General features: G+C 40.3%; 1 long non-coding RNA gene across 1 annotated transcript in view; it reads right to left on the bottom strand.

Annotated features, from left to right (window-relative positions):
- LOC144616886 (uncharacterized) overlaps window positions 1-26,671 on the bottom strand; it is a 482,774-nt gene extending 456,103 nt beyond the window's left edge. Inside the window, exons 1-2 of the long non-coding RNA XR_013556700.2 lie at window positions 26,449-26,671; window positions 17,736-17,814 (exon numbers count right to left, since the gene is read on the bottom strand). This is a non-coding gene — a long non-coding RNA (uncharacterized LOC144616886). The remainder of the gene's footprint in view (window positions 1-17,735; window positions 17,815-26,448) is intronic.

Here is a 26,671-nt window from a genome sequence, read left to right as displayed (position 1 = left end):
TGCCATGAGCTCCTTCTGTATAGGACTCCTGCTGGCCCCATCTTGAAGCTCTTACTACTCAAATGAAGGCTATATTCCACTGAACATAGACCCGAGGGAGGCTTAAGAGGCAGCCTTGTCCATCATTTCTCAGTTCAAAAGCATTTTCCCTAACTCTTTAGACATCCTGTGGCCTAAAAGAACAAATGGTTGACATTGAGAGTTAAGGAACTGAGTAAGCACATCTGGAAAACTGACCTAGGATTCAACATTGATGCCTATTTTGTGCCAGGAACTGCACATGCACTGTGCGATTTAATCCCCACCGGGACTTTACAAGGGGGGTGTTGTTATCTAAGACGACAGAGGAAACAATAAGGAAGGGTTGATTTCTGGGCCCCAGTGATTCTTCTAGAATATCTCATTAACTGTCATTGTGATTTTTTTTTCCCCACTGTGATTTGAAGCTGTTCTTCTAAAAGACCAAAAGGAAAGCATGGATGACTGTGTCTCAAATGTTAACCTGTCTTGAAATTTCATTCTTGGCTGCTGAACCATTGGCTCCCCTTAGCTTCCTCCCTGGATAAAGAGTGATCTCACATTGGTGGCTCTCTTTGGGAATAGGACATTTCCCATAAGAGAGAATTCTTTCCAAAACTTAGTGCTTGTTTTAGGAGAGTTGTGTAGATTCACAGGAAGGGTTATGCCCCTCAATCAAGGACAAACTCTGCAAGTACATTTCAGCAACCTCCTGTGCATGAAAGTCTCAAAAAAAAATAAATAAACAAAGATCCAGACAGGAGAAGTTATACGTTGGTCCAGAACCAACATTTGTGAACACATCAATTTTCATCTTAAGGGATTCCAGGGGTCTTCATTGGCTGGCTCTGCAGATTGGACTATATGCCATCAGTTTCTGTTTCTTGAAATATTCATTTAACTTAGATTAGCCTATTTGCTTCTTTTTTCTCCAAAAAAGATCCAAAGTAACTAATATCTGATTCCAAGGATGGACATGATACCACTTAGAAATATGTAAGATTTACTAATAACACACCTTATGCAAACCTACACTGTACAACACCTAATTCCAAAGGGTATCAGAAATGACATCTGACTTGGAGCTAAGTGCCTACAAAGAATTGAAAAAATACACATTTACTAATTTATATCCATCCAGAAAATTATGGTACTAATACCATGCATGTCTAAGGAAACTTGCCATTTTCAGAACACTTTTACAAATGCTTTTTTTTGGCAGAGAGAGAGAGAGAGAGAGAGAGACAACAAAAGCAAGAGAGAGCAAGTGAGCATGAGCAGGGCAGGAGCAGAGAGAGAAAGAGAGAGAATTCTAAGCAGGCCCCCTGCCCAGCACATAGCCCAATGCAAGGCTGCATCTCACAATGGTGAGATCATGACCAGAGCTGAAATTAAGAGCCGGACACTCAACTCTCTGAGCCACCCAGACGCCGCCACAAATACCATTTGAAATGAATCCCAAAATCTCATGGAAGACTGAGAGGGGGTTTTGTTAACATATTTATGAGGGTTTATATGCTGGCATTGCCACTTTTTGGCTGTGTAACCTCAGTCAGTTTACTGAAAGGCTCTGAGTCTAGCGTTCTCAACTATAAAATATGAATGGTAACTTTTCCTTCCTTTCAGAGTTGATGAGAGACCCAAAGATGACATGTGCCAAAGACACAGGATTATGATTATGACAAACCAGGACCCATGTAATCATCCCCTCTTACAGCTGAGGCAACGGAGGATAAAGGAGATGAAATTATTTGACCAGTGACTACAGGTACAAAGGGCCTGAGGTAGGACCAGCTCCCGGGTCTGCACCGTGCCAAACGAAAGGGTTCTCTGCTCTGTTTGAAAACCTGAGGTGTAAAAGTAAAATTATCACCAAACGAGGAGTTTTGATCTCTGAACCTTGAAAAAAGTTGATTCACGATTCCAGCAGCAAAGGAGGCAATTAAAATGAAAGTCTTCCATGCTACTACTATCAACAGGAAGCAATTTTAATTCAGGAGCATCGCTCTTCTTATTTTGAGGTCATTTACCATGACCGTGATTTTTATCTTTCTTTTGATCGGCTTTCCAAAATTTACTAATTCAGGTATCTTGGTGTGGGTCATCTGCCCTTCAACTAAACTGAATATGGTTTCTGAACAAAACAAACCGAAATTAGGAGAAGCTTCCCACCTCTGGAAAGCTGCTAGGGGTCACTTTGTTTAAATATCACCTTGTTTAAATATCACCTTGTTTAAAATATGCAGCACATCCCTCCAACGCAGTAATAAAGGTCATTTTAGGACCTTTTGTGGCCTCTGACATGTGACAGGCAGAATTTTTTTATCTATACTTTTCCAGGTCTAGAACTGCTCAGTTCTAGAACATACTTGGGATGTCTTTTCTTGGAATTTTTTTTTAATTCAAGTATAAGTAACATACAATGTCATATTAGTTTCAGGTATACGATAGGATTCAATAATTCTTCACATTACTCAGTGCTCATCAGGATAAGTGTAATTTTAATCCCCTTCACCTATTTTACCAATCCTCCACCTACCTCCCCTATTGCAAAAATATCCAATGGGAAAAAAATAATCTCTTCAACAAAGAGTATTGGGAAAACTGGACAACAACATGCAATATTATGCAATATGCAATTATGCAATATGCCACAATTTTATGCAATTATGCAATATTGCAACAATAAGCAATATGCAACAATATTACTCTCTTACATCATACACAAAAATACACTCAAAATCGATTAAAGACTTAAATGTGAAACGTGAAACCCTAAAATTCCTGGAAGAAAACATAGGCAGTAACTTCTCTGACACTGACCATGGTAACACTTTTCTAGATAGGTCTTTGGTAAGGGAAACAAAATTAAACTATTGGTACTGCCCCAAAATAAAAACTTTTGCACACAGAATGAAACCATCAACAAAAGAAAAAGACAACTTTCTGGTGACACACAGTGGCTCAGTTGGTTAAGCGTCTAACTTCGGCTCAGGTATGATCTCACGGTTCATGAGTTTGAGTCGGGCTCTGTGCTGACAGCTCAGGACCTGGAGCCTGCTTCAGATTCTGTGTCTCCCTCTCTCTCTGCCCCTCCCCTGCTTGTACTCTGACTCTCTTTCTCAAAAATATACAAACATTAAAAAAATTAAAAAGACAACTTACTGAATGGGAGAAGGTATTTGCAAATGATATATTTGATAAGGGCTTAATATCCGAAATATATAAATAATTTACACAATGCCAAACAAATAATCCAATTTGAAAATGGGCAGAGGACATGAATACACATTTTTCCAAAGAAGACATACAGATGGCCAATAGACGCATGAAAGGATATTCAATGTCACTCGTCATTTTGGAACTTCGTTATAATTACTTACTATATCGTCAGGGTTATTGACAATAATTTGACACCTGCTTCCTAAGGTTAGGTAATGTTCAGAATCCTCCAACAGCAATGAAAATCGACCATGGTCTCTGCAGCAAGCCTAACTGAGCTTCTGTGAAATCAGAGAAATAATCTACTACAGGTGAGTATCCTTCACATTTCTGTGTCTTCATGAGGAGACAGGGAGAGTGGCTGGAATACATTTAACTGTACTGCATCACTACAAATCCTCGTGAACAACAAATGGAGAAAGAGCAAGCTAGAGAATGCAGGACTCTCCCTCAGCCACTACCTGGTAGAACACAAGGGAAAACATGCTTTATCTATACACAGCAGACTCAACCTGTTATAAAAACCACCATTGTCGTAAATATTTATTTGACACTCTCTGCCTACTGTGTGATTTAGCTAACAACTGTTCCAAGTTGTTAGTAAATCGTCCTACCGTTTCCTTATTTTTGGCTTTATTTTCTTCACCTTTCTTTTGTCGTTTTGCTTTTTTATCTCGGCATTTCCTTGGTATTCCTTACATTTATTTCTATTCCTTTATCCCTCTGTTCTTTATGATGTGAAAGTGCTTTCAGATAAATGCTACAGAAATGTCAAGCTGTATCATTATTACTCTTACCACCTTTATTATTTATGTCAAGACATTATTAAAAGTCTTTTGCATTCTCACTATTCTACCTACATCTTGTTCCTCCAGCTTTTATCTTATCTGGTCTTCTACAGATTTTCCAGAATATGGCACATAAATATTAATAATAGCAAAGTTGAATATCTTTCCATTAACTTTTTTTTTTTTAACTCTGCAAGTATCCACTGAGTTAGGCAACATTTATCAAATGCAGTTGTCGAAGAACACAATTGTCCTGAAACAATAGGGGGAACTCCAAAGATAGCAAAGACATGTTTCTTGACCTTAGTAAGTCTAGAGCATAGAGTGACAAGCCACACAATAAGCAACTGAAGGGGACATCTATAAGATACGCAGACGACTAGAGTTGAAAAAGGACCAAGTGTGAGTTGGCCAGGTAGAAGTAACCATGTAAGATTTTCTGAAGGTGAATTTCAAAAGGGAAAACAAAGAGATGAGAAGTCTGGGGGAATAAAGGCATTCTGTCTGATCCACCAATGCTATAGCATTTTCTATAGCTTTTTGCAGTCTCCTAGGGACTCTCCAGTTTTTGGATGCCTTTCTTATTTCTGTTCTGACTATATTATCAAAAACTGCTTTGGAACTTAAAGCACTAATATGTTTTACTTTTTACAATTTCTATTACTTCTGTAATCTTGCAAATTGCTTTTGTATAACTCAGCCTGCTTCTCTAGTTCTTTCAAGTTTTTCAGGTCTTCTTAGGTATTTATTTTTAGCATAACATGTGAAAGGTAACACTTTTCAAAAAGCAATTCTGTGGCATCTGCTGTTTGAGGTATGTGGTAGCATAGCAGCCTTGAGTCTTTATTTCAGCCCCCTCACAACGGTCTGTATTGTCCCTCAGGCCATTTAGTCCTCTCTGCAAAAAGATCAGTTTACAAAACAGCCTCCTCCACACTGAAATGGGGACGCCAAAGCAAAATGATCTAAACAGAGTCTGAATCCATTAGAGAGTTTACCAACTTCACTAAACTAAGCCTGGAACATGATCATTTCCACCATCTTTTTCAACAAGCTATCCCTTCTTTTTCCAATTTATTTGACATTAAAGTTGATACAGTGACTTAAGCTTTAAAATTAAAATTCATCACGGTGAGAAAAAAGGGGGAATGTTTTTAAGTGAGAAGCCAGACTCCCGATACCACAAGACACAGTCTGTGTTCTTAATAAAGGTAGGATTTGACACATAGGCTACAAACAGGATATCTCCCAAAACCAGTCCTCCACACACAAAGAAGCATAAAATGAGTCACCTGACTACTTGTAGGAAACGTGCATTTTGTTCTAAAATAAAGGATGCAATGTCAAATTCAAACATCTAAATGAATTCTTATAAATCTCGGGGCACCTGGGTGGCTCAGTCGGTTGAGCATCCAACTTCAGCTCAGGTCATGATCTCACGGTCCGTGAGTTCGAGCCCCATGTTGGTCTCTGTGCTGACAGCTCGGAGCCTGGAGCCTGCTTTGATTTTGTGTCTCCCTCTCTCTGACCCTCCCCTGTTCATGCTCTGTCTTGGTCTCAAAAATAAATAAACATTAAAAAAATTTTTCTAATAAAATAAATAAATAAATCTTATATTCATACAAAGGTGTGCTTGACTGATCATTCCTGAAAGGTGACATTTCTTGTGGATATGTGCTTACCAGAAGGAGAAAGGGGGAGGAAGTACTCCAAGAGGACACATAAAGGGAAGACTAAGGTGGTGGGGAAATTAGATCAACTCTTTGACATTTTCCAAGGACAGTTATGGCAAGGGACACTTGTGGCATTAGCACTGTGCACAGCAGGGATCGCTCCCTCTGCTCTTCTGGCACATTTAGGAATCCTGTATCATCTGCATGTTTTGTTTCCCATCAGATAAATTTAATGAAGCCCAATTTTCACCCATGTGACTTTGGATTTTAAGAAAATAACTTGAGGGTAAAGGGCCTGTCTCACCAACTATCCCTTTCTCTACTCAGTTCTGTCTTTTGCTGTTTTACATATATATATATATATATATTTTTTTTTTTTTGAGAAAGAGAGAGAGCATGTGAGAGCACACAGGGGAGAGGCAGAGAGAGACGGAGAGAGAATCCCAAACAGGCTCCATGTTGCCAGCACAGAGCCCAACATGGGACTCCATCTCACAAACAATGAGATCATGACCTGAGTCGAAATCAAGAGTCCAGCACTCAACCGACTGAGCCACCCAGGCACCACCACCCCTGCTGTTCTGTCTTTTGAATGAAGAGCTCCAGGAAGCATACCAAGGTACATTTTTCTCCATGAGGAGACACTGAGCTGAACACTCTTGAATACAGCCATGGATGTTTGCAGACTGCAAGTCAGGGTCACACGTGCCCGGCTCTTTTTATCACAGGTATAATTTATCAGGAAAATTTTCAAGGCTCAGGGCTGATGGATCTACCCTGGAAACAACTTAAAAGCCAGACTTCAGATTTAAGGAAATAAAATAAACATAGTACACTACTTCAATACCAGTATCTGCTCTCCATTCCAATTTACACATAAAAAATGTTCATCCTGTAATTCTTAGCCTTGATTTTTGACTCAGAATCTCCCAACCTGGTCCTTAGCTCCTTTCTCAAGTTGTCATTTTAATTCAGTCCTGCACCCACACATACATAAATCAAGTTCTGCCATCATATCTAATGTACGTACCTATTTGCTCATTAGCTGGTTTGGGGACAGATTACAAACCATCCTCTGTTGCTCAGAACCAGCCTGGTTGCCACTGCAGAGCCTGCCTAAATTGCCCCCATCTTCATCAAGGCTCTCAAGTATGGCCACCAGCCTGCTCGTACCAGATGGATCAGGGCATCACCCTTCTGTGCATACAGGGTAAGTCCCAGGTATCCAACTCTGCTAGGTCACTAAGCTATGCCCAAACTGGCCAATAGGGAGTCAGCATCCCTGCAGGGTCCACTTCCACCGGGGAGAAAAGACACAGTTCCTGATCAGAAAGAGTATGTACACACACACACACACACACACACTCTCTCTCTCTCTCTCTCTCTCTCTCTCACATACGTGCACAGTCACATACACCTGTACACACATATACACCCTTGCGGCTGATAGTGTGGGAAAACACTTGTGAAATCCCAAAAGGAATACAATTGAAAATTAACACAAAAGTACTACCAAGGCTCTGAGGTTTTTAAGAGGCTATTCTGCAAACGCTTCTTCTATCTTCCAAAATAAAATGCCAGAACAAAGCAACAAGGGAAAAAGGGGGGAAGGGGGTGAATAGCTGAAACTGAGTATCTGAAGAGTACACATCATATCCCCAACAGGTAAGACAAAAAGGCTAATGCTTTTAAAGAAGAGTAGATGGAATTTAACTTTTTTCAAAAAGGGAAAGGGGTACCAGAACAAAAAGGGGAAGGAGAGGAGGGAGGCAAGAGTGGGAAAGGAGCCTGAGCACAAAGGTTTAACCTGGGATGAAACCATGTCAAGAAAAGGGGACTGTAAATGAGCAAATGTGAACTGAGTTGCCATTTTAACTTTCATACAACTTAAATTAAGGGAACTTTTGAAATGTGGAAACAAGAGAAAAGAACAGGACTTCCCTTACATGAAGCATAGTTCAAGTGGCACAAAATGTTATTTGACGTTTTTTTCTGATTATCAAAAATAGGTAATCATTTTGAGAATTTGGAAGGAAAAAAGATTAAATAAGGAAAAGAAATACCTATAGTTCCATTAGCAAGAGACAACTTCTGTTAACATACACTTTCTGGTCACAGACATCCAAATTGTGATTATACTATATATGCTGTCATTTTTTTCACATGGTACCTTGTAATAAACAGTTCATTATATTACATCATCTTTTAATACAACTTTTAGACATTTTAGAATCATGAACCCCTTTCAGAACCAAATGAAATCCATGAAACCCTTTCTATAAAAATGCTCAAACACAAAATAGTCATTTTGGAGCTCATCCCAGAACTACCTCAAACTGACTTCTAAAAATCAGACCTAAGTGGAATTTCTGGAACATAAGCTCATTTGTAAGCCTAGACCTCGGTATTTAGTTTAACCACATAGCACATACAACACATACGTGGTTTAGCAGGTAAATTCTTAATCTGAGCCATGGCCCTTAGTCTCTGGTCTAGCTCTACATCTAGATATGGTTAGGACCTCACCACATGCTGGGTGTCTGGGAAACTTTCCATCTGTAAACCCTTGGAGCTCGAAGATAACGTCAACCTTCACAGACATGTTGTAGGTATCTGCTCTGTGGGCATTCCCTGGTTGTTTTCTGTACCTAGGCTGGACCCTCTCTGACTCTATTTTACATATGCCCCAGGAATACAAACAAATGTCAGTACTGTTGATTGCACCTCTTTGCCTTCCATGGTATACTGGGAACCCCTTCAGAGCACAAACTATCTAACTCAACTGCATCTCACTTACTTGACATATTGACCTGTAAATAACTGCTAAAGTAAACCAAGTATCTTTCAAAATTAAATAAAAATAGTTCCATGTTGTTTGGGTTGACTCTAATTTAAAAAATGTCTAGACATACATATTCATCAGCCATCTTTTCAGCTTAAATAAAATGTTTATACAGTTGATTCTCACTATCCATCTTAATTGTGTTCTAGTAAAAAACTGACAACACCGAATTAGTCAATACTGAACCTCTGTTCCTAAGGGAAATACAGGGCTGGGCTCCTGGGAGCCTCTGATCACATTTTCAACAACCAATCTATACATAACCTTGTTTTATGTGTGCTTCTGTTTCAAGATACGTTATTTAATATACGTTTAATTGATTCATTAACATTAAACCCATGCCAACAGCGCTATAAATCAAGCCTAAACAAAGTTCATCTAACACATACATATTTAAGTCATATTACAGCCTTCTTGTGCTTAACAACACTACACCACACTTCAGCATTATAATGGGGCCATTATACAAAATCCCAGCCAAAAGCACAGAAATACTAAAACTCAGCACTCAATATTCCAAGAAAACGACACTGGTTGACACTGTGAGAGCTGAAGTCAGAGGGCTGTAACACTGCATTGTGAAAGACTCAATAAATGCTTATTGTGTTAGTCAAGATTCTCCAGAGAAACAGTACCAGTTGGAGATAGATATAGAGATATACACAGGCAGAGCCAGTGACCTAACTGTGAGAACTGGAGGGTTAATGGTTTTAAGTCCCAGTCAAGGGTAGAAGGCTCATGTTTTAGCTTAGCAGTCAGGCAGAGAGAATCAATTCTCCCTTACTCTATTTTTTGTTCTTTTCAGATCCTCAAAAGACTGGAGAATGCCTAACCACACTGTGGGTTAGGGGTAGCAGGACTCTGCTTAACTAAGTCTACCAGTTGCATGCTAGTCTTAACTAAAAACACCTTCACACACACATCTACAAATAACATTTAACCAAGCATCTGGGCACCCCGTGATATGGTAAAGCTGATACATAAAATTAACCATCACACTTGTTAAATTAAAAATACAGAATTTATTATATGCCCTTGGCTCAAAGACTCACCACATATCTATCTTCATAAACTCCAAAGAATAAAGCGGTAAGTTATTTTATTTCATAAGGAACCATTATCATACCAAGTATCATCTGCCAATAAAACATCTTTACTTCTATGAAGAAATTTAGCAGGCAATACCATACTATACAAATTTTTTAAATTATTAACAATGGCTGCCATATGGAGCATGACAAGTAACTCATTTTCCATTTCATTTATTCTTAAAATAACATTGTAAGGTAGAAATTACTGATCTCATTTTACAGATAATAAAACTAAGGCTGCAGAGTTGGAGTCTTTTTCCAAGGATGCACAACTAGTAATTAACAGAGCTACTATCTGAATCCAGATTTGTTTTACTATAAAACTCATACTCCTAACTTCTTATTATATACAATGTATTTTAGTAAAGGAAAAAAATATCTCAATGGTAAGAGTTTAGTTCACATTTCAAGGACTATATTAAGGCTGAAGAAAGAATACTGCAGCTTAATACTATTCTAGGTGAAAAAATAAGCAATAAGTCAAACACACAATTACAGGCCCAACATGCCCACCAGAAAGGTATCACATGTAGTTATTTTTCCAACAACTGTTATCCAAAAATGAAAATATTCAATGAAACACAGCTAACCAACAACCGTGGAAAAATGAAGCTGTCAATGATGAGGAAAGCTACTAGAGAATATTTTGAGCTGACCTTATAAACAAAATGGATATGAAATAGTATTCTAAGTGTTTTTTAGAGAGTAAACTAGTCTGAGACTGTTAAAGTCAATTTGGAGCAAGACATAGACCTGTGCACTCTTGCGTTATCTTTGCATACTTTTACATATTTCATTTAACCTAGATTTACATGTTTCATGCTCCCTCTCTCTTTTTGAGAGTTGTAAAAACACTACCTAGTATGTTTCAATAATTCAGGACTGCCCTTTAGTTTCTACATAAAAAAGATCTTTATGTCAAGTAATCAAAATACTTGATTCCTTTAATCATCTGCAGTATCTTCAAAATGCTTCAAGAAAATAATTACCAACCTAGATTTCTATACCCAATGAAAATATCTTTCAAAAACAGAGGAAACAAAAAGAGAGAGACTCCTTATCAGCAGACACATACTCAAAGAAAACACTAAAGTTACTCTTCAGGCAGAAATAAAAGGTCACAGCTAGATAACTGAGGTACATTAAGAAAAAAGAACCAAAAAAGGAGCTAAATATGTATTCTTATGAAGCATCCAGGAAATGGCAAAGTATTAATTTAACTTTAGGCTTTCTGAGTCAATAATGCATGTAACAATTTCTGTTAACCCCTTAAAAACATAGAAAAGAATGTATACCTACCAAGCTAACAGACAGGGCAAAGTAAATGATAGTAAAAGTAAGAGTAATTTTTTACACCCCAAACCAAAAGAAAGTGAAAAGGAAAAAAAAGTCAACAGAAAAAATATTACAGATAGGGAATAATAACATGATACATTTAAATGCAAATCTATACCAGTGATTGTGTAAGACATTAACAGATTAAATATTTCAATTAAAATACAAAAATTGCTGAGCTGGATTGAATAAAAAATATACATCTTACAAGACACACTCCTCAAATATAAGGATTTCTAAAGACTAAAAGTGAAGGATGGGGAAAAGTCATTATGCAAACATCATCTACAAACACAGATGAGGCCATGATGTTCATATCAGACAAGGTGATTTTAAGACAAAAAGCATTAGGTGAAATAAAGAGGAATATTTCACAACAAAAAAAGGTTCAGTTTATCAGCAAGAAAACTATTCTAACAGTATATGTTGAGTATAGACTCAAGATCTTTAACATAAAAATTCACAGAATTAGAAAGAAAAAACGTAAATCCACAAATCACGATGGGACATTTTACCATGTCTTTCTTGTAAGAGATGTAATACACATAAAAATAAGCAGTAATTACAGAAACAATATGAACAACAGGATTCAAAACTTTATTTAATGGACACATCTAGAACACAGCCTTCATGACAGCAGAATATATTTTTTAAGTGACCACAGTAGAATTAACCTAGAAATTAATAAGGTAAATAATGTCCATATGTTTGGAAATTAAGTGACACATGTATAAATAACACATGGATCAAAGAAGAATTCTCAATAGAAATCCAAAAACATTTTTAACTAAGTAAAAATTAAAATCCTGTGAAGGAAGTTTTGCGTGATATAACCAAATCTCATCTTTGAGAAATATGTATAGTCTTAAATATATATATTGGATGAGAAAAAAAAGCCTGAAAATCAATTGTCATAGACTCTACCTCCAGAAGTTATATAAGAACAGCAAATTAAAACCAAAGAAAACAGAAGAAAGGCAACACTAAAGAATGGAAACTAATGGAAAATTTTAAAACTACAACAGAGTATCAACAAAGCCAACAGATTATTATTTGAAAAGTCCAAATAAGTTTGATAAGGTAAACCAAGAAAGTTTGATAAGTGATCAAGAAAGAACTAAGGAAAGAAAAGCGCAAATGTCCACTATCTACCCTTCAAATCATATTATGAGGCTAGCATTACCTTGATACCAAAACCTGAGAAAGTTACCTTAAAAAATGAAATCTTGGGTCAGACTTTCTCATGTGATAAATGCAAAAATCTTAAAGAAAATATTAACAAGGGTGCCTGGGTGGCTCAGTCAGTTGAGCGTCCGACTTCGGCTCAGGTCATGATCTCACTGTCCCTGAGTTCGAGCCTTGCGTTGGGCTCTGTGCTGACAGCTCAGAGCCTGGAGCCTGCTTTGGATTCTGTGTCTCCTTCTCTCTGCCCCTCCCCCACTCATGCTCTGTCTCTCTCTCTCTCTCTCTCTCTCTCTCTCTGTCAAAAATAAATAAACTTTAAAATATATATATATATATATATATATATATTTATATGTAAACAAATATTAACAGTAATGTAATGTATGAGAGCTAAGTTCAGTTTATTCCAGGAACTCAAAGTTGGTTTAATATTCAATCAGTTCAGTAAAGCCAACCACAATAATATAGTGAAAGAGACATCTCAATCATCTTGATTCAGAAAAAGCCATTGATAAAATTCAACTTCTAATAAAGAATATTCACAAAAAGAAATTTTCAAACACCATAGTAAACTTCACACTTACTACAGTAATGGTGAAAACGTTTCCTTTGACATCAGGAAGACACAAAAGGCTATTTGCCATCATCATTTCTATTCAACGATTTACTTACTGTAAGGACTATGCAAAGTATTAAGACAAAGGAAAAGCCAAACAAAGGGAATAGGACTGGAAGAGAATGAAAAAAATGTCAGTATTTTTGGGTACTGTGATTGTGTTATTCAAAAGAAGCTAAAGTATTTTAATCAATCAGGGAGTTTAGCCAGGTTGCTGGACCAAAAAATTAAATGTGTATCTGTTTTTAGCAACAATGATTGAAATTTACAAAATAATATAATTTGTAACAGCATCAAAAACATCAAATACACAGAAAATGCTTCTAACTAAGACCTAGAAGAGCACTACTGTAGGCTATTTTTCTGTTAATACCACACTGGTCTTATTGTATTTTATATCTGAGAAAGTAAATCTTCACTCCTTGTTCTTTTTCTTTAGAGCTGTAAGTTTATTTCCCTATAAATTTTAAAATATTTATGTTTGTAAAAAAAAAAGTAAAGATTTGGTATTTTTATTATGATAGCATTGACTTTATGGAAAACTGACATTATGATTGATATATATATGCCTATGTACATACATGAGCAAGATACACATCTTCCTTTCTGAGTCAAAAAAAATAGAAAATTCTTTAGTATCTAACTGAGATGGTTACAACCCCTTTTCATGTATGATATATAGACCATCTACATGAACTCAAACAACCATCATTGGATGGTACTCTAGATCAGGACTTTTCCAACCACATGTTATGTGGTTAGTGGGTTACAAACACCCTTTTACTCCATCAGAGAGAAGTACCAAAGTGCTTCTTGTGCAGTGAGATTAAGCAGTTTTTCATCAAACTTTAGCTTAGGGGCGCCTGGGTGGCTCAGTCAGTTAAGAGTACAACTTCAGTTCAGGTCACGATCTCATGGTTTGTGGGTTCGAGCCCCACGTTGGGCTCTGTGCAGACAGCTCAGAGCCTGGAGCCTGCTTTGAATTCTTTGTCTCCCCCTCTCTCTGCCCCTCCAGCACTCATGCTCTGTAACTCTCTCTTTCAAGAGTAAATAAACATTTTAAAAAAAGAAAAAAAAACTTTTACTTAAGCAATATACACACATATCCACACACAACTATCTATACAGATATATAGAGACTATGATGTAAAAATGTGTTTCTTATTGGGGCACCTGGGTGACTCTGCTGGTTAAGTGTCCAACTGTTGATTTTGGCTCAGGTCCTGATCTCTCAGTTTGTAGGATCCAGCCCGGTGTGGGTTGTGCGTTGACAGTGCAGAGGCTGCTTGGTATTCTCTCTCTCACGCCTCTCTGCCCCTCCCCCACTCACACACTTGCTGTCTCTCTCATTTAATATAAATAAACTTAAAAAAAAAAATCTGTTTCTTATTGTTGGTTGCAGTCCAAACATTTTTAAAAACCATGTTCTGGAAACTATTCTTAACATAATTCTAAGTGTCATTAATGTTCTAACACTTGGTATTTACTATAGCATGCACTTTGTAGTAATATCGTTTTTGCTTTAGCTCAAATGTAAAAGTTAGATTTGTGAATAAGTGTGTGATGGGGTAAAATTAAATTAGTTCATGGTGAAAACTGTAGGTCTTCAATGAGTCCATTAATTAGAGATGATGATAACAATCTCATGGAGGTCATGTCTGTGAAAGAGAATGTTCAAGAACAACTGAACTTGAGCTCAAGGAGGGTTCTAGAAGGGGCACAAAGTGTTTCAGAGGCAATGAGTGAAGATAAAGGACAGGTCAGAGGAGACATTTCTCCAGCTCTCCTCTGGGTTCCCATCTACTGGTCTTTTGCTGAAAACAATCCCTGAGCTATACTCTTTATGCTTTTTACCTGCTTTAGTCTTCCAGACTTTTCCTCAGAGGCTAAATGATCATCCTGCCACCAGATCTGGATCCCCACCTTTTCCCTCAAGAACTACCCTGGCAATTTGGTCTCCTAGCTCTCTGGCTAAGACCTCTGTCTCCTTTATGATGTCTCCCAGGCCACCTCAGCTAGAGTTTAGGCCAAAAATATTGGGGTGATGAGATGAGAAGAAAACCATCTTTAATCTCAATTCCTGGGCTTGAACTTCTCCAAAAAGAAGAAATCTTATCAAACATCGGTATATGGTGTAGCAATTCATGAAAAACATTAGATTTACAGAACTAATAATCATAATAATAATGAGTTAATATTTCTTGAGCATCTGTTTTGTGCCAGGCATTGTTTCAAACAGTGTACGTGAATTAACTCATTTAATTTTGCCAGTAACACTGAGGAAGGTAATGTCATCCTGAGTCTGCAAATGAGGCAAATGACACTCAGGAGTTTTTAAGGAACTAGCACACAGTCTCACAGTGAAAACTTGCAGACAATATAGGGGGAAAAAAAAAACAAAACTAAGTCTCTTTTCCCACCCACCTCCAAATACCAGCAGGGAACTCATTTCTCAAACTCTTCACCCACAAGAAAGACCTGAGAACTTTTTTTTTTTAATTTAAGAACAAAAAGGTCAGAGAGTTAAAACACAGTATCAGTCTCTTCCGAGACTGTGGTTACAAATCCGTGATCATGAAAGAGTTAAAACTCTGCACTGTTTAAGAACAATCAGTTGACCTTTAAACACGCTGGTTTGAATCCAATCACCTTTCAACAAGCATGAAATCTGGCACAAAGTGTACTGACACACACCAATTATTTTCATAGTGTACATGACTGAGCTCACAATGTCCTGTTTAGAAAAAAGAATTAATGTTCGTTTTCCAAAAGCCAGACTTAGAGGCTGGGTGTCTCTGTTGGTAGGATTATCCTTTGGTAGCTATCTCCAAAGGTGCTATTAGAGAAGGCCTAACAGAAAAAGAACAGTTTTTTAAAGAAAATAACTTTTTCATCTTCTCTAAGTTCTGTTCTATGAAATGATTTTGCCCCACTTTTTAACATCGAAAGTAAAAACTCCTGGGAAATAATTCATTTCTATGCCCAGTTAAGAACTTCACAGATCTGTTTAAGAGAAAAACTATCCCTCCCAGGCAAAGGGTGAAATGCCCAGTCCTACTCTGAGCAAATGGATTAAAATGCAGAGATTCAAAAGCAATTGTTGAGTGCCTGCTCCTTAAAATCATTCTTTGCTTTTCAAAAGTGATTTCCCTGAGGTTCTTTTAAGTGGTGATATTTCCTCATGCCTTCAAAACAGAAGTGAGTTTACAAAAATTCTGTCTTGGGCTCTTTAAGAACATATTGCCTGGCTGTTTTGGGGCCAGAGGTAGGAGCCCTCTGTGGAGGACTGTGCCTGGCAGTCAGGGAGGGAGCTTCCGGTCAATTCCAAGACTATGTTCTTTATCGCCTCCATTGCTCTCTATCTCCAGATGCCCTTTGTGTCTCATCCCACCCCATTCCCATCAGACGGTTACATGTAATGCTAACCCCATACCTCAACCATATTCAAGACCAGATGTGTTTTTTCTTTGTTTAATCCTTTGCCTGAGGACCTACTCTTCTGAGGTTCCTTCCCAAATCTCAGCATCATCCTCTGTCAGCATTCCACTCCAGGGACAAACTTCTGCTGACCATGCCCATGTTTGCCAGGCCCTCCTTGCCACAATATTTGACTTCCCTCATTCACTCCCTGTCATCTGTGAATCCAGAAAAAGAACCGTCAGGATCTCATAGCAACATGGGCAGTGGCCCCAGGCAGGTGTCCAGATCACCATCACCCACCAGGCACTTCTGCTTGGGGGTCAAGGGAGGGGCTTGGTTCAGGAGAGGCACCGTACAGCTTGGGCACTGCTCACAGACCACGTCAGAACACATCCAGCAGCCTGAGGCCCTGGCAGAGAAGGCCCCTTTCAGTCTCCTATCAGTACAACTTGGTTACGGGGATAGTCATGAGGACTCCTCCAAAATGAAAGGACCCTTCGGAGCCCTGGATGAGCGGGATCATTCCACAGATGCGCCAGGCAAAACAGGCAACCAAGACTTCCACAGGCCTTACTCCCTGCCCCTGTCCTATTTCTTGTTTCTTCCTAAGAACCAGAGCTCTCTTGCTCACTTCTGCTAAGTAGCCACCAATTCCCATCCCATTTTCCTACCTCCAGAACTAATTATGTGTTAAAGTCTAAATATAATCATCAACCCCAACTCACAACTGATTCCCCACCTCCGTTTGCCTTGCCAAGATCTGGGGGGGCAGGGAAATGAGGGTGTCTCTGTGCTATTACCAGCTCAACAACTAACAGAGACACTCCTGTCACCTGAGTACAGGTGTGAATCACCACCGGGCCCACATTTGACTTTGGTAGTTTTACTCCTTGCAGCAGACAGGGACTCCCCTGGTCACATCACCCTAATATCTGTGACACCAAAAAAGACTCCAAGCCCTTTATGTGTAAAGAATTGCATGGCCATGTATCTACTTAACATTTTCTATTTCATTAAGCAGGGCACACGATTCTGTGGTGGATGAGAGCTGCTCAGGATTCCCAAGCCAGCCACCACTTCCTCTCCTTTGTCAGCACCGTGCACACCCCAACCCCCACCAGAAAAAGCAGTGTGGCCATGAGAAAAATCAAGCATGAGAGACCTGAAGACAGAAGACTGAGGATTCAGTCTCAGTGTTGTTTTTAACTGAGTAATTTTGGCCAAGTCACTACAAATCACTTAAACCTCTGAGATCTGCCTCCCCCACCCTTTCACACTAGCAGGTAAAATGTTCAGACAGAAAAACCTCAAGAAGATACATACACCAAAATAGAGTAACCTTAAGATCTGTCAAAGGGAAGAGCTGCTGTCATGTCCCAAGGTGGTGAAGAGCTCCATCTGAGTGTCAAGTTTTGAGGCTCTGATGGGCCTGGAGCCCAAAGTTCTCAGCAATCCCATTTCACCCCCTGTGGTGTAAAGACCAGAGCAGCTGAAGGAGAGACTTTGAGAGTGGGGTGAGACAAACACCCCACCCCATGAACTTACTTTATTCCCATGGCACATCAACTTCAGCAGAAAATTCCAGCTTTGTGTTTGCCGCCTGGTCCCACTTGAATGGGAAGTTCTGCTGAGGCCCGAGATAGAAAACAGGAAGTCAGCAGAACTGATTTTCTTAAGTCTCAAGTGCAAAGCAATGCACTCAGTATGGATGAGAATTACAGTGAGGCGTAAAGTGCCTTTTTAAAAGGAGATCACATGGCTACTGTGTACAAAAGACATCTACTCCAGGGAAGAAAGGAGCCATGGCTTAACTTCCTTCTTTCAGAAAGGAGAGAAGCAGAGCTGGATTGACAGTGAGGTAAAGGCTGCCCAGAGTGTTTTATCAGAACCAACTGCCACTGAAAATAACAAAGTGCCTACTTTGATGCCCAGACACTCTTCTGAGCTGGTTCCTCTGAAGACACTTTTCTCCAACGGAGCAGTTACTGAAGTGGCTCGCCTCCCAACTTCCTGATCACTGTTCACTGTATCACTAATTTCTTAGGGCCCCACATTAGAAACTTACAAGTTGGCACTCCAAACTCATCCCCAAACATGCTCCTTCAGGGAGTTTCCAGCAAATATAGACAGCTCCATCTCGTTGCATGGGACACAAATAAGCCAGTTCCATTGTAGTTCGACTCTGATTTGCCACACCGGGCCATTCCCTGAGCCTCTCTGGTCTGAATCCTTTGTACCCCAGTCTTTCCACCTGCTTTTATAAGACTGCCAGGTGAATCTTGGCAACATTTGCTTTCCTCCCATTATGCCCCACCTCCCAGGTCTGCTTCCCCAGTGCGCAGTGATAAAATTTAACTTAGTCGTGAGTATTCTCACCCTATCAACCTGGCTCTGGTGGTGTGTTCGACGAGAGGTGCCCGAGCTGGCACCAAGTAGATTGGGTAAGAACCTATCTTCAGTAAGCTTCACCACACTGATTCACTCTGAGAATGTGAGCAAAGTAGGAAACCTCTCTGCACCGCAGTTTCCTCATTTGTGGAATGAGGATACTAGCCCCCGTCTAGTTATGAAGGATCAAATGGGTTAACACATACAAAGTCACCAGAGTGGGTTCTGGTAAGAAGAGTAATTAATGCTTATGGAGCGCTTCCCACATTCCAGGCTCTGTTCTGACTGCTGTGCATGTTTTTATGCAGGTATTACGTTATCCTCACTGTGCAGAAGAGGAAATTGAGGCAAGAGAAAGTGAAGTCACTAAAACCACATAATGAATCAGTAGGAGAGCCAGCACTTGAATTCAAGCAGTCTGACTCCAGACGCCGAACATGGAATTCCTCGTTTTACTGCCTCTCCTGAGGCAACCTGTCCTTCCCTCCTGCTTCCACTGGCTAACACTGCCCACACATCCACCCTAGGCCTCCCCTCTGTCCAAGCTTTGTCCCACAGTCCTGTTGCCCCGGAGGGACACCATGTTGCACTCTCTCTCCAGTCTCACCTGGCGTCTTCAAAGAAGTGACTCTATTTTCTCTACAATCAAGTATACCACCCTCTCCTCTTTGTATCTTGCCCCCACTTATGCATCAGCTTGTAACTGCTATCCAGTTCTGTCATCTATTTCCAGAAACTCCATCAGAAAAAATGGACCACACCCCCAAATTCCAGCATGTCGCCCCAAGAAACATGTTATTTCCACTAACACCTAGCTGCTGTTACCAAGCCACATCTCCCGACTTCCATTCATTTATCCAGCAAACATTTACCACACATCAGCCATGTCTGTTTCAGTACATGAACATTACATGGGCCCTGTCCTCTCGGATCTCACAGGCAAATGAGATCAATGTTTATGTAGACAACTTTAACAAGTTGTGATAAGTAGGCAACGCATGCTGTTAATGGGTCCTTGCTCATGCATCCTTTATGTCGGACACTCAGGCTACCACGCTGCCCCTTCCTTTTCATCTCCACAGCCACCCCATGGTTCACTGCTCCCTACCTTATTCCTCAACTATTGCAACCCCCTCCCAACTTACCTCCCTTATTCCACAGAACCAGCCCACCCACCTCCTGCTGCCAAATAACCTATGTGGTCATGCTCATATTTGAGGAGTATACACATTGATAAACCAAGCGCAAGGCCCTGATCCTGGACAAGCAATGCTGCCTAGGAACTTCCCTGACTTTCTATCCTGGCTTTGCCCCGTTCCCTTCCGCATACATGCACTTTGCCTCACATACCACACCTAAGAGAGACTTCCTGCAGTCCTCCAAAAATCATTCACCTTCCTTTTTCCTTTTGTGCCCTTTGCCGACTATCTCAGTCTGTGAGCTTATCTTTCTCTCTGAAATTCAGATGTTGCTACTAGATTCAGGCGAAGTCACCTCCTCCATGAAGCCTCCTCTGCTTCTCCCATAAGGTGTGATGGTTCCTGATTTGCTAAAGTCATGCATTTGGGTCTCCTTTATGGCACTTTACTTGTACCATGCACTAGAGTCACTGAGACATTTTTCCTTATGGCCTCTTATCTTCAGAACAATGCTTTGTCCTTATGATCTTTGTCCATACAGCACCCAGCAGATTGTCTCAAACATAACAGGTGCTGAATGAATAATGAATATGCTCTTTAGTCTTTTTATGTGATATTGTGAGAGAAGCATCTCATGAGGACAAAGGAAAAAACCTGTTTTTTTCTTTTTTATTGTTATCATCTAATCATTTATACAACAAATCTTTTAACTTTTTGAATGTTTATTAATTTTGAGAGAGACAGAGCATGAGTGGGGAAGAAGCAAGGAGAGAGGGAGACCCAGAATCTGAAGCATACTCCAGGCTCTGAGCTGTCAGCACAGAGCTCCACAGGAGGCTCGAATTCACGAACCGTGACATCATGACCTGAGCCGAAGTTGCATGCTTAACTGACTGAGCCACCCAGGTGCCCCTATCCAACAGATCTTTCACCCCTAGGCAATATACTAGGTATAAGGAGTACAAAAAACAAACAGCAAACAAACCCTGACACAAAGGACTGCACTCAATAAACATACATTCTCTTTCAGGGCCATTGGCACCAATTACACATAAAATAATAAGATACATACAAAATAATATGAGCTCCCAAGTTATGGCAACTCTGCCACCAACTAGGTGGGTGACCTTAGGCAAGTCAGACTCAGTGAAGGAAGAGTTGGTAGGTGTTAAATGAAAACTCATAGGCTGTCCATTAATTGAGGATTTTAACTGTTGTATGGCATGCTTTGCTAAGGGATGGTACTTCCTAGTAAGTGCCAGTATATTTGCAAAAATTATTCATGCTAATTAATTCTATGGAAATCGAGTAGGCAGCAACTAAGGAAAGGTAAAAACCAGAAGCTGTAATTGATAATTAGTGAGAAAAATTATAAATGCTTCACCAGCACAACCACAGAAGTGAACCAGTGACATTCAAGGCCATGAAGTTTAAGGTGGTACCTGTGGCTGGGCTCCTCCACCAGCAGACATATGAAGGCTACTGTGAGATGCCCCTCCTCCTCCAAAACCCCCAAAATGGATATTTAATTACCTTCCAACGGTTCATGATTTCAAGTATGTAAAAATTAATAACCAGAATGAAAATATATTTTGTCACCTTAAAGAGAGTCAATGGCTGCCAGATAAGCAGAACTTATCTTCTGGTACAATTGAAAACACATCTTCTTACAAAATGACTCAACACAGAACGGTTATCACTCACATTATCATAGGAAAGCGAGGCCACAGTGGCAAACACAGGCAGTGCATAAAACATGAAGGTCATTGGGGCGCCTGGGTGGCTCGGTCAGTTAAGCGTCCGACTTCGGCTCAGGTCATGATCTCACGGTCCGTGAGTTCGAGCCCCGCGTCGGGCTCTGTGCTGACAGCTCAGAACCTGGAGCCTGTTTCAGATTCTGTGTCTCCCTCTCTCTCTGCCCCTACCCTGTTCATGCTCTGTCTCTCTCTGTCTCAAAAAAAATAAAATAAAATAAAATAAACGTTAAAAAAAAAAAAACAAAAACATGCAGGTCATTTAAGAGACTCCTCTAGGCCCAATTCTGTGCTCATTAGGCCTGGTTACTGACGGATTTGCTATAAGGTCTATCAGTAGAATCGGATGATCCAGCTGATGAGCATTTTGGTTTCTGGGACGGTTGTCTTTGTCACCAGAAATATGTTATTCTCCTTGACCACATGAGTCTCATTAGCTAATTAATGTGACTTCTCACCTAAGAAGCAGATGCACTCTCAGTAAACTCAAACCAAATCAAGTTTCTGAACCTGGTCTAAACCTTAGACCTTGGAAAATGCTGCTGCAAAGACACCTTGCTAAGGCTGCAGAAACACAACTGGATGCCCTTGTGTTAGAGGTCTACTTCCCCCTGGCACATAACATGTACCCTGTCTGTAAACTCTTCTAGCTGTTACTTAAACTAGGTATGGACCAGGTTTCCTTTTCCTTTTGCATCATGGGGCTTAGTTTGGAGCAACCCTCTGGTAAGCTGGAGAGGTGCTCTCTCCAGGGCTCCCATATTCTACCACCAGTATTTCCCACATGGAATTGGAAACATGTGTGTGCAAGTCAGCCTCCCTCTGTGACATGGGCAAGGACTTCTTTTTGCTCATCTCTGTATCTCCACACTTGGTGCTTGGCACGTTCAAAGTATCCCATCAATGGTTGAGAATCAAGCCATCACTCAGTATCATCAAGAACTTACTGAGGATTTATACGTACAAAATTCTGAACTACAAATGGTATGGCTCCTATCCTCAAGCAAAATCAATGAAAAACTTAAACTTTGAACCATGATTTGGTCGTAGGTATGGGCCTTTATCAAAGAAAAACAACTCAGCAACCAGAAGTAATTTCTACACAACATATTCTCTTTCTCCCTTTCTCAAACACTGTTGAAGGGATTCTTGCTTGGTGCACAGCAGCGATTCATGAAGACCCCTTCTTTTCACAGTCTTACTTCACCTCACACAAGCTCTTTCATGCCCCTCTTCTTCTGATGCTCCCCACAAAACACCTGTTCTAGATCTGGTCCTCAGAGCTCACTCCTACTATCCCTCCATCCTTCCCCTTAATTCTGCATCACAACGGCCCAAGAGAACTGGTTTGATAGTATCAACCTTGCTTGAAATGTAGAGAAGAAAAAGAAAATGAGTAAGCAAAACCAGAAGCATTCTTCATAGACAGTGAAAGAACACCTTGAAACTATCATACATTAAAAATGTTGGCCTGTTTAAATACAGATACAACTTACAGGTGCCAAAATGAGCAAGCAACGGTCCAAAGAAAAGAGTTTACATTTTTTAAGCATCCACAGTGTTAAGAGACTTGTGAAACTTAATCACAAAGTATTTATTGAGCACCTACTCTAAGAACTGCTTTGGAAAAGGATGTGGTGTTGGGGTACCCAAGACTATCCCTACATTCAGACATGTACCACATGAACTCACAGAACTCGGCTTATTGTTATTACAGCTAAGGTTTTGTACAGCAATATACTAAGGATACACAGCCTATCATAGGGAGAAAAGACTTAGGGCAAGCCTGGAGGACTCCATATACAGACTTTCTTATGCTCTCTCCTTCCCATGAGAAGTCACAGATACAACGCATCCTTCAGCAACAGAAATGCAGCAACATGTGTACAATGATTCAGCCTAGGGAAGCTCCTTAGAGACTTAGTGCCTGGGGTTTTACTGAGGACTGGTCATGTAGGCACTCTCTGCCTACCACATTATAATTTTTTTAACATTTATTTTTGAGCGAAATAGAAAGAGAGAGACAGGGGAGGGGCAGAGAGAGAGAGAGAGAGACACAGAATCCGAAGCAGGCTCCAGGCTCTGAGCTGTCAGCACAGAGACCGACATGGGGTTCAAACTCACGAACCATGAGATCATGACCTGAGCCGAAGTTGGACGCTTAACCGACTGAGCCACTCAGGCACCCCTAGCACATTAAAAATTCCAGACTCCTAGGGGCGCCTGGGTGGCGTAGTCGGTTAAGCGTCCGACTTCAGCCAGGTCACGATCTCGCGGTCCGTGAGTTCGAGCCCCGCGTCGGGCTCTGGGCTGATGGCTCGGAGCCTGGAGCCTGTTTCGGATTCTGTGTCTCCCTCTCTCTCTGCCCCTCCCCCGTTCATGCTCTGTCTCTCTCTGTCCCAAAAATAAATAAAAAACGTTGAAAAAAAAATTTAAAAAAAAAAAAAAAAAAAAAAATTCCAGACTCCTAGAGGGAAGCAGTGTTCAAGCATAAATTGTATTTTTGCACAAAACTCCAGGCACAATGAGCCATAGCTGTGAACCAGCACAGTGAACCAACACTCAGAAAAGCAGGTCCCTAGATACCAGCCAAGAGCCAACCTTGCCATCAGTCCTTTTTAAGGGTAGCAGCCTGAGGTCTCCTATGTTCACTCTTTTCTGCAGAGATACAAAGACCAAGTTCTTGCCCTTGAGGCAAATAACATTTAGAGAACTAAGATGTATACCTTAAACAGGCAGAGCCCCACAGTAGATGTAGCATGCTAACACGAAAGCAACATTTCCCAAAATGTACTCGATACCACCTTTATCACAATCACCAGGGTGTTGGTCAGCCTACTGGCTAGAGTTCAAAGCATCCAAAGCAGTTGAAGGATGGAACATGAGTCAGATCCAGGAGTTCTGGTGAGATTACAGAAAACCCTGGATACCACCATGAGAAATTTGAATTTGATTTCACAGCCATGGGACACCAGTGATTTTTATTTATTTTTTCTTCACCAACTAATTTTAAGTTCAAAGCAACACTGTTTGAAGACATATTATGTAGAAGAGAGTAAAAGGGGAGGAGACCGTAGGCCAAGAAACCAGAACTTCAAAGGAAAGAAAATGATCATAACTGGTACCAGGGGCCATGTGCTAGGAGTTAAGCCACTGGCCAGGTGCATCCATTCTTGTGTTGGCCTTCTATGGTAGGTACTACTATCCCCATTTCACACATAAGCTTGCCGATGGCACACAGTGGATTTGAACCTGGATAGTGTGATTGCAGCTCTCAGGCACTTACTCAGTATCCAACAGAAGATATGCGCCAACACAACATCAGGATAACAGAAAAGTGGTGAGCCAGTGCCCATAGCGAGGAAGTGATCATGCAAATTTCTATTATCTCATCCTTTCCTCCTTTTGGATGCCTTCTTCTAAGATGATAGAGAGAAAGACATCTTCCAAAATTGGTAGAAGACAGAAAGAGAAAGGTAAAACCAGAAATGGTCACATTTTTCTGAATGGGAGGTGAAAAATCAGTAGGAGTCACAGCTGCTTTTTGACCCAGGTAGATAATAAGAAACCAAGTGTCGGGGCTCCTAGGTGGCTCAGTCTGTTCAGCCTCCAACTTCAGCTCAAGTCATGGTCTCTCGGTTCATAGGTTCGAGCCCCACATTAGGCTTACTGCTAACAGCACAGAGTCTGCTTCAGATCCTCTGTACCCCCATCTCTCTCTGCCCCTCCCCCGCTTGCACTCTCTTTCTCAAAAATAAATAAAACAAAAAAGAAACCAAATGCCATGTCTCATCTTGATTTAAAGAAAGGAGTGGAGACTGTGGCATTTTTTTATCTTTAATATCTCAGAGATTTACACTATACAAATGCTCCTTCCTGTTTATTTCCTTCTGACATAATTCAACCCAAACATCACTTAATAACTGGACAATGCTCAAGACTTTGATTTTTAACACATCTAAAATTAACACTCCAGAATCATCACCAGCCTCATCAAGATTCATTTGTTGATCATTTGACTGCATAAAACGTTTTGCAGCTGCTAAAGCAAGACACCGACCCCAACGACTTCAGAGGACACAACACGGTAATTTGCTTAATCGATAAATCTCTCTCTTGGTTCTTCATGAAACCCAGAATTAAGCAACAAGACATGACAAGCCACTGTTTATGGGGAATTAATCTGCTGCCTCAATTGACATTAAGCAGGAGGCCAAAGGCCATTAAAACAAGTTGAAATTAAAGCACCAAAATAACTCAGTCTTAAGACACCAAACTTGTCATGTTGGAAATGACTCTAAAATCTCTATTAGCTATTAACACAACTTCTAAGCGAGCTGTCCACAACTTCCGCATTCTGATTCCCTATTAGCCCATTTCAACACTCAGAAGTATGGCTAAGAAATGACAAAGAGAAACAACTTGAACAAAACCCCCAACAGCTTTGACATCACCCCACAGGCCTGTGACATGTATTGTGCTATTGGGGAATATTCTCTTCCCCTAAGGAGTCGTGGCTGCAAGAAGCTACATGCTTCTTTACTGTTAAAACATGGCAACAGGGTACAAAAGAAGATACAACCTGCCCTCCAGGAGTCTCACAAGGAAGATGGGGCAGATACAGCTTAAAAAACAATTCAAACAGGCACAGGTAAATATGCATCAAGAGCAGTAAAAGCATGGGCCATGGAAATCCAACGGCCTCAAGATGAAGCCTGGCTCCACAAGTCACCGTCTTAATCAAGTTTAATAACCCTCCCTGTGCCTCAGTCTCCCCTTCTGAAAAACTGGCTGAATAATAATAATACCCACCTCACGGATTCTTGTGAATCATGAATAAGAAAACATAGAATGCTCAGCACTTAAAAGGATATCAACAAATGTTAGCTGCTCTTATCACAGAATAGTTGTTTTTGTTTTTACTATTACTACTCCTCCTCCCACCATGGCTACTCCCATCCATGTTTTGCCCCATACCTTAAAGATAAGGAGGCTTCCAGGCTGCAGGAAGTGGTCCAGTTCTGAAGGAATCACTCATCTCAGGCAGGGAAGCTAGGAAGCTCATGGTTTGTGAGAAATGTCAAAGAAGGCTATTTCAGATGGAGGAGATGGCTGTAAAGAGGAGTAAGCATAGCCTGCATAAAAAGGATAAGTCTGCTTTAAATGGCTTCTTGAGCTGAGGAAAGGCACATGTTCACAG

Source organism: Panthera onca, chromosome A1 (assembly GCF_046562875.1).
Source record: "Panthera onca isolate mPanOnc1 chromosome A1, mPanOnc1 haplotype 2, whole genome shotgun sequence".
Taxonomy (NCBI): Eukaryota; Metazoa; Chordata; class Mammalia; order Carnivora; family Felidae; genus Panthera; species Panthera onca.
Note: the sequence above shows the minus strand (reverse complement) of the source record. Positions and strands in the feature narration are given on the sequence as shown.